The sequence below is a fragment of the Camelus dromedarius genome, chromosome 13, assembly GCF_036321535.1.
Source record: "Camelus dromedarius isolate mCamDro1 chromosome 13, mCamDro1.pat, whole genome shotgun sequence".
NCBI classification, from domain to species: domain Eukaryota; kingdom Metazoa; phylum Chordata; class Mammalia; order Artiodactyla; family Camelidae; genus Camelus; species Camelus dromedarius.
In genome coordinates this window covers 58738570-58752319 of record NC_087448.1, presented here as the reverse complement: position 1 = coordinate 58752319, position 13750 = coordinate 58738570, and positions in this window count along the sequence as shown.

The following is a 13750-nucleotide window of genomic DNA, read 5'->3' as shown; positions in this document are numbered from 1 at the left end:
TGATTGCTTCCAAGTTTTGGCAACTATGAATAAAGCTGCTATAAATATCTATATGCAGGTTTTGTGTGGATATAAGCTTTCAACTTCTTTGGATAAATACCAAGGATCACAACTGCTGGATCATATGGTAAGAGGATATTTAGTTTCGGAGGAAACCAATTTGTCTTCCAAAGTGGCTGTACCATTTTGCATTCCCAGCAGCAGCGTATGAGAGTTCCCCGTGCTTCCATTTTCATCAGCATTTGGTGTTGTAGGAATACAATTTCAATTCCCAAATTTCCACCACAGTTTTGTCTTTGTGCTTGGCTTAGATAGTCTAGCAGGGGTAATTTTGGGTTGAAGATAAATAGACTCAATCCCTAGGATCATTAAATAGGATTCCTAATTTATGCATTTGTTGTGAACAGATGTTTGTCCAAAGAGAATTGTGCCCTCTTTTTCAAGATTTTGCTGAAAACTATGTGTTACCTAGAAAACAAGATAAGCATAAATCATAGTTTAATCATAAGATGCTCTCGTATTTTCATCAACTGCTCTGAAGACCTAGCCTAACCATCTTTATGTGAATTGCTTTTTATTTTGCTTTCTTTTTGGAATCTATAAATCATTTACCATCATCATCACCATAATCTGAGTCATCACTATCATTAGCATCAGTATCACCACCATCAGCATTATCAGCACCACCATCACCATCACCACCCCCATCATCCTATGGCGTTCACAGTGTATTGTTTTAAACTTAACCAAATACAGTACAATCACACTTGTCTGAAAGTCATAACTGGAAACCTCCCTTCTTCTAGGTCAGGGACCAAGTTTTCATTGGTTTTCTGTGTCCCAAAAATTTGGTAAAATCTTTCATGCGCTCTAGCTTTCTCTTTGCTCTTGTGGAATATAACTTTTTTTAAAAAGCTCTGTGCTATCCTGCTAGTGGGATTTCAGAAGGGAATTCAAAGTAAGAGGCAATCTGCCATGTTTAACTGGAACTCCAACCAGTACTTCCCCAAACGCTCCCTCTTGGAACCCTTGGACTCCACTTCAGTCCTGCTGGTTGATGGGAGTGACAGAGGGGAAGGTGGCAAGACAGTGAGTTTCTAATGATGCTTCAACTGGCATAGTGCTGCTCTGTCGGTTGTATATACTGGGTGTCTCAGGGTCCTAGCGTCCTGGGCTGCCTTCACAGAATGCTACAAACTGAGTGGCTTAAACAGTAGAAATTTATTCTCTCACGGTTCTAGAGACTACAAGTCCGAGACGGAGGTGTCGGCAGTGTTGGCCGCCCACAAGGGCTGCGGGGGAGAATCGGTACCCGCCTCTCCTGCAGCGGCTGCTGCTCTGCCGTCCCTTGTTGGCCTTGGTGTGGAGAGCATCACCTGACCTGCGCCCTCATTTTCACCTGGCGTTCTCCTTGTGTGCATGTCTGTCTCCAAATTTCCCCTTTCTATAAGAACACCATTCGTATTGGCTTAGAGCCCACCCTAATGAACGTAATTTTAACTGGAGAACCTGTTACGGACCCTATCAGCAAACACAGTCATATTCTGAGGCCCTAGGGTGAGGACCTCAACATATGGATTCGGTGGGGGACACAGTTTGACCCCCCGGCACTCAGGAACCTGGGTGTCATTCCTGGTACCTGACTCCTTTCCCGCTCTGCATCCAATCCATCACATTCAGCTGGTTCTACCTTGAATATACTGAGCGCTCCCCAAAGTGCATATTTGATTATATCTCTCCTCTTCTTACATCCCTCTATGGCTTCCCACTGCCTAGAGACACACGTAGGACACCTTCAGGTGGCTTACACGCAATTTGGCTCCAGCCTTGTCTCTATTTTCTTCTCCCAGTGCCCCGAGCCGGGGCCAAATAGGAACTTCTTTCAGTTCTTTGACTGCACCATGCTCTGGCCTCTAGGCTTTGAACATGCCGTTCCCAGTCTGGAACCACCCCCAGCCCCAACTCCCCGGACACTGACTCATGCTTTTGGGTCTCAACTTTAATGTCGAGCAGCTTCAGGAAGGCCAGCTCTCTGTAATAAGGCTGAGTGGTGGCCCTCAAAAAGATGCGTGTCCGTGTCTTGATTCCTGGAACCTGCCACTATTACCTTGTTTGGAAGCAAGGTCTTTGTAGGTGTAATTAAGTGAAAGTTCACGGCGATGTCCACCGTGCCCGGCCCAATGCCTGTGGCACATCACAGGTGCTAATATTTAATATTAACACTGTGAATAATAATAACTTTTCTTGAATAAATAAATGAATGAATCAGTCAATGCTTCAATCTAGGCACTGTCCAAATGGTAGAGACTTGGGGGGAAAAATCCGAGGTCTGGCACCTGTGAGCACTCCACAGTTCTGACCTTCCTCGTATTTTAAGAAACTCACAGTCTCCCCAGCAGACAAAATGCTCCCATCTGGTGAGATGCTTCAAAAGGTCCCCAAATGACACCACTCCCCCAAAATGAAAATAAATACAATCTAGTTTGATTTTTACAAGGATTGTAAGGGATCCTTTTATAAAGACATTTGTCGAAATGTAATTTTTATGGAAAGCCACGTGAGTTATTTAAAGCTGCTTTTAAAGGAATGATGTGGTCTTTAACCTAGAGAATTCCAACTCTACCCAGAGGAGAGAACTGTAGTTTTCTTCTCATATGCAAAAAATCAGAAATACATGAAAAGATATGTGTTATCAAAGACTAAAAGAAAGCTAACAATGACAGGAAGGAATAATAATGAGTAAATTCATGAGTTCCGTGTCTGTTTACATCCCATTCTTGGAGCCGAACGTCATAACCACTGGTACTTCCTTGAATGGCCGGCTGCTTTTCCGTTCAGAAACTGCTCTTTCCCAGATTCCTGTTGAGCAATCACTCCCACAACCCTGCCTTTTCTGCCATGGGAGGGGCTGACCAGAGTATCCCTTATTCCTGAGTATAATGATTTGTTCCATGGTGGGTGTGCATTTCAGGGAAGCTGTCAGATTTATTTTCAGGGATTGCTGTGGATTTCAGGAAAAAGGGGAGATTTGATGGTTTTCTTTTCTTCCACAATTGCTGGCTCTAAAGACAATGCAGTCCAGCTTCTAATGGCCATCGTACGGAGCCAGCGTGTGGTGACTGCCGGCCTGAGAAGGACACCGACAGAGAGGAAAAGCAAAGGCAGGAAAGAGAGACAGAGCCTTGCTGGAGCTGCTGACGCCCTGGGATCCAGGAGTTCCTGTGACTCAGTTTACCCTTAGACTACCCTTATCTTCAGATTGAGATACAAACTATGAAGGGAGCTGGGCGATGTGATGGAGAGAAGAGGGGTGGAGGGACTTAGCGAGGTGCTTTTAAAAAACTAATGCTCGCTTCCATGGCGGTGGGGTTGTCACTGGGTGGTTACTGTCTGGTAGGGACTACAGTGCCCAGCCCCCTGGCGGCTAAATGACAAGTGACCTGTTTTTGCAAGTGGAATGAGGGTGGGAATGAAGTGTGTCCCTTCGCTTGTTTCTTTTCTATGAATAGACTATTAAACCTTTTTGAGAGTCCATATGAATCATGCTGTTAACATCATAAAATTAAGCAACTTTTTCCAGTTTTTTCTGACATATAATTGACATATCACATTGTACAAATTTAACAAAGTGTGTCCCTTCAGAGCCATGGCCTGTCAGACCTGGGAGTGCCTTCTCGACCTTCTCCTGCCCTCTTTTGTGGTTTCAAGGGCATTTTTATTTAAGATCAATAGAAAAGGGATTCCTGAAAATTAGCCTGAAATGCAAAGGAATTTAAGACTAAACTAGTTTTTTTAAAAAAGGCATTTAAAAAATATCTCTGTGCCAGATTTTGAACTAAAATCAGGTTAATGGTGATGATGATTAAATGACCTACCCAATCATGACCTATGACTTGAATACCAAGCATCAAATCCTCACTTTCCTGGTCTGGAAGCTTTCTCACTCCCTGGCTAAGCGTTTGGCTTTGGTCACTTCTTAAGCCCTCTGTTTCATCACACAGACCGCTGTTGCCTTCCAGCCCTGAAGCCCTGATTTCCATCGTCTCGTTGCCTTCTTGGAGCTCCTGCAGCCACCAGCTATCACTTCCTGGGAGACTTTTCCACCATGCCTCGGTGTTGGAGCCAAAGGGTGAAATGGCCAGGCCTCTGTAGTTGACAGGCTGTCTTGTCTGTTTAAAAACTTGGTCCCATTATATCTCCAGCAAGGCCACCTCTGTTCGGCCCATGCTGTTTGACTACTTTGATCCTTTACTCCACGTGTGTGCAAGTTTGAAATCTAAGCTCAAATGGGACATGGATGCTTGAATTGCATCCTAGAGTCTCCGTGAATATTTGAACTTTTGAGTAAGAATTAGTCAGTGAGCCACCAAAAGAGAGGAAATGTTTCAATTGTTTTGAGATAACAATAATCTTATTGTTTTGAGCTGGAAACTTGAGCTTTGAAGGAACCTTAAAGAATTTGAGGATGCGTCCACACGCCGCCGCGGGCCAGTTTGCACCGTGAATGCCAGCTTCCTGGGATATTCATTAAGCTTCATGAAGCAGCAAATTACAGGTCCCCTGGAGCCAGGACTTTCCTCTTTTATATTGTCCATGTGCTCACCTATTCCAGAAGCATCCCTGGAGGTCATGAACGTTGTATGATTGAGCAACGCGCTTTCCTCCTCGCTGAGTCAGTTGGTGGTAACCGGGTTATTATTAGAAGACAGGTAGTCAGCGGGGGGACCACTGCCGGCTGCTGGCAGTCTCTCCCCGGGCTCTTTGGATGAGCGAACATCCTTTTTTATTGTCTTGTCATTGTAGACATGCCCTGAACTAGTTTGGAACAGGAGTGGAATGAGTGAGGCTTGGTAGATAAAATTGGTGTGGGGAACAACAGATTGAAAAGAAAGATGTGTCCTGAGGAAGTTTACGGGGATGAGAGAGGAGAGGAAGGAAGGGGAGGTGTGTGTGTGGGGGGACTGGTCCAAAGGCTGCCCAGCTGGGATGATAGCATAATATTGTGGGAGCAGCTATGTTGGCTCTAAGGAGTTCTAGGGCTGCCCGCGTGAAGACTATGGCAAAGCACATTTGGATCACCCGTCCACTCATCATTATATGCAGAAGCATTTATTGAGTTGCCCACCATGTGCCAAACTTCACATCGGTAGCCACATCTTATAAAAGAAGGGCATTGTTTTTTATCAGTGTTTTGCAAGTGTTTCATGGTCATTTCCCTGCTTGCTGATGATGCTAATGTGCACATTTTGCAGATGAGGGAATGAGAACCACTGTGAGGTTAAGTGATTTGCCTAAGGTCACAAAACAAAGCGCTGGCTGCCTAGTGATTAGAAGAGAGAGACTTGAAATTTCAAATGTGTCGCCTCTGGCTAGATGGTTACTAAGGTTTAATTTCTCTAATATGATTTTCTGAAATAATTTTCTTCTAAGAGATATAAGACCAGGCTTATCAGCAAGTAGAAAGCTCATAGTGCTTGCCCTTTTCGGGAACCATTCCCTCGTGGTGTGAAGCAAAATTATTTAAGGCTAATAATTCATTTTATCTCTTTAAAAACTTGTTATCAGATGATGTCCTTGGTGTAGAAAAGGCTTTTCGCTTTTTTAATGTGCTTTTGCAAATCAGTGCAAGAGCGGTGACACTAGCGTTGGGGCTTTCTTCATAAACATCAGCCCTTTGTGACTGTCATCGCGTCTCCTAGACTAAAAGTGCTCCTAAAATTGGACTCAAGAGCAACGCGTGCCAGAGAATGGAGGGACAGGAATCCAAAGTAACGTGAGAGAGAAGAGAATCATAAATCAAGGAATGATAACTTTAAGAGGAACCAAATAATTTGAACTCTTTAAAGTATAGGAAATGCTCAGGTCCAATCATACTGCACTCAGAGCTAAGCCAATGGGCACAGGAAGAAGTGAGAAGAGGGCAGGAGAAAGGGTGGAGGGCTGCAGGCTGACCGAGATCCCATCTGCTCCAGCCTGATGTGGGTCATAGATAAAGAATTCAAATCCTCGCGGCTCTGCTCAGCATTATCCTGCTTGTTTTAGACCTCAAGGCTAATGGCCACCCTGTCCTGCTCAATGAGTAATGATGGAAGCCAGTCTCTCTTGGTTGCTGTTCAGCAGTAAAAGCACGTGTCTTGATTTACACACCCTCTGAAAGGGACAGAACCTGACATCCTGTTTGTTGTCACAGGCAGCTATAAATTGGAAATTAGGTGACAGCCATACTCGTCTATTTAAAGGACATCCTCCGTTTTTTAAAAACAGTCTTTTCTGTCTATTGTCCTGGTTTTATAGCCTTTCGAAGCAACCGTTTGCAGCGTGAGGGTTTCCCGCAGTGAATGCACCAGGCCTCATGCCAAACGCCACCCTGTCTCCTTGACCAGAATGTACCGTAGAGCGGACGGTAGGTGGTCGTTAGAAACTGTTTCAAGTCAGACAGGAGCTTGAGAAGTGTCTTTGCAACAACTCAAAGTTGCCTATTCTTTATTTTGGAAAGGGAGAACTCACATTCAGTGGTTAAGAGGCCATACATGGGTCCACATGCCCTGGAAATTTTAAGCCTAACTTCCTTTCTGCTTTTCTCTGAGACAGAATTCCATTGTTTCCAATAAAGTTATGTTTTATTTTTTTTTAAGTCTAGAACCTCATTGTGGTGGTGCATACCTACTGAATTTTACATTTTGGATTCTCTTTAGCCAAGTCTGATACACCATATATTCAACTAGGGGGCCAAAAAGTGAGCGCCAGCCTAGTCTTTATGTCTGCTTATACCTGATCATTTTAAGTTAAGTATAACCAATGTAAAAAGTTCCCACGCCAATGGAAAGCAAAGATGTAAAGCAAAGATGTAAATAATACAAAGAAAGGTGACTAAAAATGTGATACTGTCTCTGGAACTCCATGGGAAGTTCACATCGCATGAGACATACAATCAATATGCTCATCGTGTTTCTTACTATGTTCAGCACAGTTCCATCTCATCTCGAACGTATCTTTGAACGTCTGTCCTGGTGGGTAGTTGAGGGGGTAGACCTTATGTCCTTATGAAGAATTCACAAAACAGAAACTGTTCTCATGGTTGATGGAGAATTACTCAATTCTTTTCCTTGGTGCAGTGTGGTCCCCGTCACGTCTGCTGGGATGGGAATCAGTGGGTTCTACTGGGGGGAGATAGTCCTGGCGTGCATGCATTAGAAGGGATTGGAAAGAGAACTTTGGAGGAGGTGACCCTTCTGCCCGAGGAGGTGCTGTGAAAAGGTATACAACTGACCATGACCACTTCTTTTGTCAACAAGAGGTGGCCTATTAAATGTCTGCTTTTTCACACGAGCCAGTCTTCTGGAGCTCAAGAAAGAAGTGGATGGGGAATGTACTGTTCTTATGGTTTAAGACAAATAATTGAGACCATTGAAAGGGATCACTTATTTTTATATTTTTCCTTGAACAATTCCAGACTCTTTAAATCATAATTCATCCCTACATTTTCCTTCTCATATGTTTCATTTTAATTGTTTCCAGCAACTTCCTCTCTACTATATATAATCGCGTAACACTCATTCTTCTCATCCCAGCAAATGTGTGATCAGAGCAAAGATGGTGAGATGGAGCTCAAAGCTGGGAAAGAGAAGGGAAGCTGGTGCTTTCTAACAGGTGTCAATCAAACCATGTCAGCCTGTGGCCAGATAGTTGAGGAGGGCGTGTGGGCTTTGGAAAGAAAACGTCTCTATACTTCCGCAAGTTTGTTTTGGCCTTTTGATGTGTTTTCTCAGTATAGACTCTTGAAAAACTAACCTTGACTGTATTGAAACCAAGAGAAAAGGGATTTTCCCACAGCCTGTCAAGAAGAGTTACAGGCTTTACTGTCAGATGAGGGGGAGCAGCAGAAAAACCAGCTCTGATGGCAGGGGAGTCAGTAGAACCAGTGGGATGCAGCTGGGGGACCGCAGGGAGTGGGGACTGCAGGGGCGGGGAGCCAGGATGGACTCAGGCAGGCACAGGTGGGTGTGCTACCTCCTTTTCTAAGTCTTTGAATGAAGGCTCTTTCCAGTGGTGTGAACCCTTTCTCCTTCTCCAACTCATTAAAAATAGTGCACATCATGAATTACTGCAGGCTTTCCTCTTAACAGTTAGGACCAGATATCCTGGTGGGGCTTGGCATCCTCCTCCAGCATTTCAAGGTCCACTGTGCGCCATTTCCACTTCCTCCCCAATCCCAGCATGCTTTGGGGAATTTGGGTAGAGATGAGGTTGTCCCTTTCTCTGTTTTGTCCTTCTCCATCTTCTTTCATTCCTTAATACCTTCTAATGTAACGTATCTCTCCCTCATGCTTATCCGTGAGTCTCCTTCCACGATTCTACTTACACAGATTTTTAAAGCTTTTGCTAAAAAGAAAAATCAAGATTATACTTTCACATGATTTGAATAATCAAATGTTTTTTCTTTTTTTTCCTTATTTTTTTAATTGAAGTAGAGTCAGTTACAATGTGTCAATTTCTGGTGTACAGCGTCATGTCCCAATCATACATATACATACATGTATTTGTTTTCATATTATTTTTTATTAAAGGTTATTTGCAAATCTCAAACTCCCAAATTTATCCCTTCCCACCTCCTACCCCACAAGTAACCATGAGATTGTTTACTATGTCTGCAAGTCTGTTTCTGTTTTATAGGTGAGTTCACTAGTGTCTTCTTTTTCCTTTTTTTTAGATTCCACATGTGAGTGATATCATATGGTATTTTTCTTTCCCTTTCTGGCCTACTTCACTTAGAATGACAATCCCCAGGTCCATCCATTATTGCTGCAAATGACGTTATTTTATAATGGAATACTATTCAGCCATAAAAAGAACAAGCCTTTAAAAAAAAAACAGCAATTGCATCCTCCACACTTTCCCCTTTCCTCTGTTTCTGAGAGGCTACCATTTTCAATTTTAGTAAGTATTTACCTCTATATCTCCAAATGACATATTTCGTGGTTTTTTTAGTTTTAGGCCTTTTTTGGCCTCCCGTTATAGGTGAAGATTTACCCCCTTTTACCTTGCTTGGCCTTCATCCCCTCTGCGTGTCTTACACAATCAGTGATTCATAATTATCACTATGTAAATGCTGCTTATAACTGAATCACATGAGAAATGTAAGTTTTCTTGTGTAACTTTATACCTTCCCTGGAATTTTTGTCCAGTTTTATTTAGATAGAATTGACCTATAACGCGGTAAGTTTAAGGTGTACAGAATAATGACTTGACTGATATATATCGTGAAATAATTACTGCAGTAAGATTAGTTGTCATCCATCATGTCATACAGATTTAAAAAAAATGTTTTTTCCCTTGTGGTGAGAGCTCTTGGAATCTCTTAGGATTGAATGGAGGTGATCAGAAGGTACGAAGTCCCAGTTACAAGATAAATAAGTACTGGGGATGTGGCCTCCAGCGTGATGACTATATTAATACTGCTGTCCGGTATGTTTGCAAGTTAAGGCAGTAGAGCCTAAGAGTCCTCCTTGGAGTTAATAATGGCCTTGGTTTGGGTTCCCTCGGTTTTCTATGTCCTTATTACTACGCATCCCTGAATTCTCCCCCCCGTCTCTCCATTGTCTGTCCTAGAACTCCTAATTTCTGCACGTTGGCCATCCTGGACTGACCCTCTCATTTTCTCCTTTTTTCCTTCCTATGTCTCTTTTCTTTTCACTCTCTTTTTCAGAGGTTTCTCAGCTTTGTAGTCCAATCTCTCTATTGAGTTTTTCATTTCTTCTAGCATATTTTTAATTTATATTCTTTTTTTGCAGAATGTCTTTTTTAAAGAGCTAAGTCTTCTCTGCCCTCTCTGAGAATATTGATAGCTTTTTTTTTTTTCAACTCCCTGCATAAGTTCTGTGTCCCCAACTTGCTTTTCCCTATTTGTGACTGTTGGTCTCTGTTATTCATGTTTGAGACTTTTCTCAGATACCTGGGGATCCTACATTGTCTGCTTATATTTAAGAAAGAGGTCCCCCCAAAGCTGAAAGGCATCCCTGTGTGTGGCTCTACCTTTAGGACACAGACGAAGATGATCCGGGAGCCCTAGATGTCAACCACTTTGGACCTTTTCTCTTGGGATTTTCAGATCTGAAATGAAGAACTTTTGTCCTCAGTAGGATATGAGCTTGGCTGCCAGTGTCCTGGAAGCTAAATGGGAATAGAGATTTTATAGTCCCAGCATTCAATAGCCAAGTGGACTTTGACTTGATTACCTGATTTCAATAGGCACCCCCATCTTCCATTGTTCCTGTTCTCCCACATTCCAGAGACCCCCCCCCCCGTTCATCCTGTCCTGAGAACAAACGTCCAGGCTTCCACCGAGGTGGGAAACTCTGAGGCCGAGCTGTGTTGAGTGACAGCTACACAGGGAATCTGACAGTCTGCGTGTTTCTTATACAGACTTTCAAGTAACCACCCTGCTTTCAGTCAGTTTGCTGTCATTCTCACGTTCATAGGTACCTAGTGCTGCCAATTTCTAATCTTTACGGGGGCTCCACACTGTAGGTCACACTCAGCTTTTACCAATGCTAAGTTTGGTATTCTTCTTAATTCCTGCTGCTCCACTTATCATCCACCCTTTTGCTTTTTAAGCTTTTACAATTTTACTGCCATTTCTTTCTCTCCTACTCTTTGACCTTGGGGGTGAATGCCTTAGCCTTTTTGTCTTTTACTTTCATTTCAGTGAGGTTTCAGGAGAGTGAGCAGTTGTTCAACCTACTATATTTAACCACAAGTCCTCTTGAGAGCTCTAAAAGTAGTTTTCTCAGGAGCAAGAGCACAAGAGCTGGGTCGTCATGTACGGTGGTATAGGTTGCACAGTGCACAACTCTAAGGGAAACCATTCCCACATGTGTTGCACATTTCCATAATGATTTTGACAAATGTCTGGCAAATGACAGTAAACTGTCTTGTTCTGTAAAAATAAGTATAACATAGCAATTTTTTAAAACATAGAACTCAAGTTTCGTCATGAAGAGATAACTTTTTCTAAATTCATGCAAAGGAGCCATATGTGCTAATAGCTGTTCTGAAAGATATTTGAACTGAGACTCCTGATTTCAAAGATGTTTCTGAGTCTTTTAGTTTAAGTTGGACCAGCTTGAATTCCACAAATGGACTGAGCAGAGAGTCTTCTAGTGCCAAGTAAATAGGGAGCTTCAACAGGTGGCCTCCGAGTAGTCTGATCAGGATTTTTTAAATGTCTGCTGTGAGGGAAATAACTGACATTTTTCTTAACATGGTGAAATAAGATCTTCCTAACTGGTAATAGTTGTAGATAAAATTGTATTTAGAAATAAAATCAGCAGTAGGTTTCTGGTTTGAAGTCCGTTGGCTAACAGATCTGGACAGAACCTTGCCTCTCTTCTCACTCAAATAACACAAAGACAGCAAAAGGAATGAACACTTACACAAAACCAAATCTCACAGCTGGCACATGGCCAGAATCTGGGAAGAAAGTTCCCCCAAAAATGAGGTCTGTGGAGTGGAACTAGAAATCGAAATTATTGCCCTGGTGTGCTTTTCCAGCTGAAATGGAACTCAACTGGCTGCTTTAGATGAGGGCGGGAGCTCTGTGGAACCTGTCCCAGTGCTGTTCCCTGGCTCAGAGGTCTAAGGTCCACACAAAGCCCAAAGCAGGGTGGCCACTATACAGGCTTTGCGTGGATACTTCTTTTTGGTTCACAGGACTGATGTCTCCATATGCACCTGACCCCTATTTGGAGGTTTTAACCCCTTGGGAAAACACGTAGCAGGAAGCGTGTCTGGAGGGAGAAGAGAAGAGAAGGCCGCAGGAGATGGCTCTGCAGTGGTGTGTTGCATTCTGCAAGTTGAAATCCCAGCAAATAAAGAGTTAGAGGTGAGAGCAGATACAGAAAGCGCATGCTGGGATGAATGTGTCAGGATGAGGAATCAGGCACTGGGTCTAAGAGTACATCTGAGTCCATGACAGTCACGCTAGTGGATGTGGGCCAGTCACTGGGAATTAGGCTAAAAATTGTGCACCTTAACTTGCCCTCCAATTGGTAACCATTTCCATTTGTAAATGAACAGCATACGAGTCCGAGGGCAAGTCACAGACCTTGTCGGCTGGAGAACACTAACTTCTAAGATGAGCAAATAAAAAAGCCTCAATAGCACAAGGAGTATGTGAGAAAAATACTGCAGGACAATAAAGCGGAGACCTGGAGAAACTCTCTTGAAACATCACAGAACGATTTCCTAGAGGTTTGGTAAAGTTGGTATCAAGATTTCAGGTTTTATACACACTGTCACCATACCGGTAAGAAAAATCAATATTTAAAAAAATGGAAAAGCCACAGCTGTGGCCACCCAGAAGGATGCACATCTCCATGGGCTAGAGGTAGGGCAGAGGTTAGAAAGCGGGCAGGGGCTGTGTAAGCTCTCATACTAGACTCGATCTAGGCACCTGGGGGATTGATTCCGTTAGCAGATTGGAAACACAGGATGCCCCGTATGTGTCAGCAGCCCAACGCCAGCCCACTGCTGAAACCGGGCTTGGTGTGTGGGGTACCTCAACTCTGAAAGGAAGTGGAAAAACTTAAAATTGCTGTTGAGACCTTCGGCTTGCATAAACCTATTACACACGCTGCACAGAAGGAGCAGAGATAACTGCATAACCAGGACCCGCTCCAGCTGCCGCCGCAGGCTCAGGAACCGGATCTAGGATGCACCCCAGTCTCACGATGGAGGGGAACCCAAGCACCAGTCCAAAACCTGGTTTTAGTTATGCCGCTAGATGTGTGCGCGTGCGCGTGCATGTGTGTGTGTGAGAGAGACAGAGAAAGAAATGAGATAAAATCACTGAGAAATAGGAACAATAAAACCAACTAGAGAATAAACTCCTGAAGAAATGCAAATAATAGAGCGATATGAAAATGACGTTATAAAGTTCTCATAAACTGTATCTAAGGATGTGTAGCTTATAATGTAATCCAACCCTCTAAACCCAGCTCCATGTCTTATTTGCCGTGTGACCTTGAGCAAGTCGTTTGACCGGACTGAGTCTGGGTTTCCTCATCTGTAAAATGGGGATTAAAATAGTACCTATTTCATTGAATTATCGGGACTAGTAAGGTAATTATAATTGTGCCCGCCATATAGCAAGCCAAAATGCAATGACGGAATTGAAGTCCTCATTAGAAATGGTAAAAAATTCAGAATTAGTAACACAGGAAATCTAATCAATAACATAGAGGATAAACTTGAGAAGTTCTCCAAAAGTTTCTAAAAAAATGAAAAGAGATTTAAAAATGATAGAAGTGGGGAGGGTATAGCTCAGTGGCAGAGTATGTGCTTAGCATTCACGAGGTCCTGGGTTCAGTCCCCAGTACCACCATTGAATACATACATAAACCTAATTACCCTCCCACAATTTTTTTTAAAAAAATATTAAAAAATGATAGAAAATAAAATAAGCGTAGAGGACATAGAAGAGCACTCTGACATTTAAATAAGGACATAAATTTTTGAATTACTGTCGGTAACCTTGAATTAATAACAGTATATAAATCTATATGAAAAGGTAATGTGCCTTCTTTTCAAGGATTCATAAAAAACATCTCTTGATTATGTACTAAGACACATTGTGCTATGCACAGCTATAGGTGTTCAAGAGATCCTCTGGGCTGCTTTTATAAAACTCAAGGGATCCTAATTATAAGCAGGTTTCTAGGACTCTCAATTCTCCATTCAACTAAAAGTTTTC